Source organism: Chrysochloris asiatica, unplaced genomic scaffold (assembly GCF_000296735.1).
Source record: "Chrysochloris asiatica unplaced genomic scaffold, ChrAsi1.0 scaffold00082, whole genome shotgun sequence".
NCBI classification, from domain to species: Eukaryota; Metazoa; Chordata; class Mammalia; order Afrosoricida; family Chrysochloridae; genus Chrysochloris; species Chrysochloris asiatica.
In genome coordinates this window covers 10,510,037-10,513,890 of record NW_006408600.1, presented here as the reverse complement: position 1 = coordinate 10,513,890, position 3,854 = coordinate 10,510,037, and positions in this window count along the sequence as shown.

Below are 3,854 nucleotides of genomic sequence, written 5' to 3'. Positions count from 1 at the left end.
CCCCAATGAGATGGATTGGCCAAGTAAAGTGGCAGCATCGATAGACTCAAGCATGGCAAGAGTAGTGAGGCTGGTCCAGGATTTGGCAGTGTTTCATTCTGCTGTGCATAAGGTCACTATGGGTCAGTACCAACTCAATGGCACTTAACAACAACAACAGTGCTGCCATAAAAAATATAGCCAGTAGTTAGCTTTGAAAAATAGAATTTTATTTTCTAACAATTAAGGAAGCTAGAACTCAACATTCAGAATTTGGTTCTACGAGGGGTTCCTTCATTATCAACTTTATATTTTAACCAGTAACTGCTTGCTCTTCAGTCAATTTCTAAACTGTACTGCATAAAGTTTATAATGGCTAGATTTTTGGAGGTAGATTTTCCAGTCTTTCTTCTGAGGTGCCTACTGGGAGACTTGAACCACTAGCCTCTTGGTTTGCAGTCAAACATCTTAACCATTTGTGCTACTTGAGGAATTTTGTTGTTATTCAATGCCATTGAGTCAGTTCCAACTCATGGTTGTTGTTGTTGTTAAGTGCCATCAAGTCAGTTCCAACTCATAGCGACCCTGTACAGGGTTTCCTAGGGTGTAAATCTTTACGGGAGTAGAAAGCCTCATCTTTCTCCCGCGGAGTGGCTGGTAGTTTCGAACCGCTGACCTTAAGGTTCGCAGCCCGATTTGTAACCACTACGCTACCAGAGCTCCTTGTTCCAACTCATAGTCATCTTGTATATTGTTTCTGAGGATCATCTGGTGAGTTTGAAGTCCAAATGACCTGCTCCAGTGCTTATCGTACAGTGCTCCACAAGGACTCATCTCAAGAACTAGTAGTTATTAATACTTAGAGTCTTAGTCTTGTGTTTTCATCTGCCTGTTCTGTCATATCATATGTTGTTGTTAGGTACCATTGAATTGGTTCTCACTCATCATGACCTTGTATAGGGCTTCTGAGGCTATAAATATTTGCAGGAGCAGAAAGCCTCACCAGAAGTTGAGGTCAGATATGTTTCCACCCTACAACTTTTTAATCTTTTTCTGACACCAACCATCCATTCCACAGCATTTTCTGCTTCACAACTGGGTTTGATAATCTATTGCAATCATCATACAGATCTCATAACAATATTCACAAATATGGGTTGTTATTTTAGGGAAGTGTAGCAGTCAAGAGATCAGACAACATATTGCATTGGGAAAATCGGAAAATCTGCTGCATAGGAACTTTTTAAAGTATTGAAGAGCAGAGATGTCAGCTTGAGGACTAAGGTGCGCCTGACCCAAGCCATGGTATTTTCAATAACCTCATATGGATGCGAAAGCTGGACAGTGAATAAGATCGTAGAAGAATTGATGCCTTTGAGTTATGTTGTTGGAGGAGAATACTGAAAGTCCATGGACTGCCAGAAGAACGAATAGATCTGTTTTGGAAGAAGTGCAGCCAGAGTGCTCCTAGGAGGCCAAGATGGCTAAGCTTTGTCTCTCATACTTTGGACATATTGTCTGGAGAAGGATGTCATGCTGGGTAAGGTGGAGGGTCAGAGAAAAAGAGGAAGACCCCCCCAATGAGATGGATCAGCCAGGTGGCATCATTGATGGATTCAAGTGTGGCAGCGGTGGTGAGGTTGGCCCAGGATCGGACATTGTTTCGTTCTGCTGTGCATGGGGTCCCTATGAGTTGGTTCTGACTCGATGGCACCTGACAACAACAACAAAAGAGCACATTCTGCAAAACAGGCTTCTTCCCATTGGCACTCAGGTTTACTCAGTCCAGTGTCTAGAGACTGAAGCTGCTCTGTCTCTCCATGCCACCACCTCTGCTGTTGCCTCTGCCATCACTGTTTCTCTAAGAAGGGATCTCATGTTTCACTCGTACTCTTCCTTCTTGATGGTCCTGATATCTTCTGTCTCTGCTTCTGAGATGGCTGCTTTGAAACCTAGCAGGAAGGCTGAACTAACCAATCAAATCCTGTATATTTTATTTGCATGGTCCCCCCCAATCACTTGGTAGAAACTAAGAAGACTTTGTATAGAAAAGCCTTATCAAGTAAACTTCTTTCTGATATTTTCTGCTTTTTATCAAAATTCATCTTAAGTTAGCAATGATATCCCAACTTCCATGTTCTTTTCTGAATCTGATTTGAGTTCCTGGAAGCTCCCCATCAACATATTGTTGCAACTATCTTTTGAATTTTCTTCAGTAAAATTTTACTTGCATGTGATAAAATTGAACATTTTTTGATTTTGACATTCCATTGGGTCACTTTTCTTTGGAATGGTAAAAATGTGAATGGATCTCTTCCAATTGATAAGCCAGATAGCTGTCTTCCTAATTTCTTGGCATAGAAGAGTGAGGGCCTCCAGCATGACACTAGTTTGTTGAAAATTTTCAATTTGTGTTCCATCTATTTCTGGAGTCTTGGTATTCACCAATGCCTGCAGCACAGCATGGATTCTTTCTTTAATACCATCAGTTCTCAATCATATGCTATTTTTTTAAATGGTTGACATCATTCATTTCTTTCTGGTACAGTGATTCTGTGCATTCCTTCTATCTTCTTTTGATACTTTCTGAATCATTCAGTGTTTTGCCAACAGAAACATTCAATATGGCAAATTGATGCTTGAATTGATTTTTCTGTTCTTTCAGCATGAAAATTGCTGAGTGTGTTTTTCGATTTTAGTTTTCTAACTCCAGGTCCTTGCACATTTTTAATAATAGTTTACTTTGTTTTCTTGAGCTGCCCTTTGACATTTTCTGGTCAGCTCTTTTCCTTCCATTTGGTTTAGCATCTCTATGCTGGAGAGTAAATTTCAGAGTCTCTTGTAACATTCAACTTTTCCTCCTTTCTTGTCTTCTTAATAGCTTTTTGCTTTCTTTCGGTATGTTCTTGATGTCATCCCACAACTTTTCTAATCTTTAGTCATTAATGTCTAATGCATCAAATCTGTTCTTGAAATGATCTCTAAATTCAGATGGAATATATTCAAGTTAAATTTGTGCTGTGATGTACTTGTTTTAATTTTCTTTAATTTCAACTTCAACTTGCATATGAGCAATTGATGGTCCATTCCTCAGTTTGGTTCTGGCCTTGTTTGGCTGTTCATATGGAGCTTTTCCACCATATCTTTCACATATCTAGTCAATTTGGTTTCCATGTATTAGATATTGTGAGGTTCATGTGCACAGTTGTCTTTTATGCTGTTTAAAAAAGGAATTCACAATGAATAGACCATTGGTCTTACAAAGTTCTATTGTGTGATCTCCACCATCATTTCTATCACCAACGCCATATTTTCCAGCTAATGGTGCTTCCTCTTTCTTCCCAACATTTGCATTCTAATAAGTAGTAATTGTCAATACATCTTGATTGCATGTTTAATCAATTTCATACTGAAGAAGCTGACTTTAGTGGTTGGTGCCTAAATCTTAGTAATAGTGGTATTTATTGGTCTTCCTTGTAAGGCATATGGATATCATCCTATCACAGCATTATATTTTAAGATATGTCTTGAAATGTTCTTTTTGTTAATATATACGATGCCATTCTTCTTAAAATTTTCATTCCTGGCATAGTTAACTATATGGTTATTGTTGTTAAATATCATTGAGTCAGTTCTGGCCCATAACAATCCTGTATATATAGGGCTTCCGATGAGCAGCTAGTGAGCTTGAACCACCAACCTTGTGGTTCAAATTGACTTTGCAGTCCAGCACATTAACCCATACCACCACTCCAGGACTCCAAACTATTTGGTAATCAGATTCAAAATGGTGAATACTTATCTCAGTCCATTAATGCCTAGGATATCAATCTTTATGCACTTCCATTTCATTGTTTATAACTTCCAACTTTTTA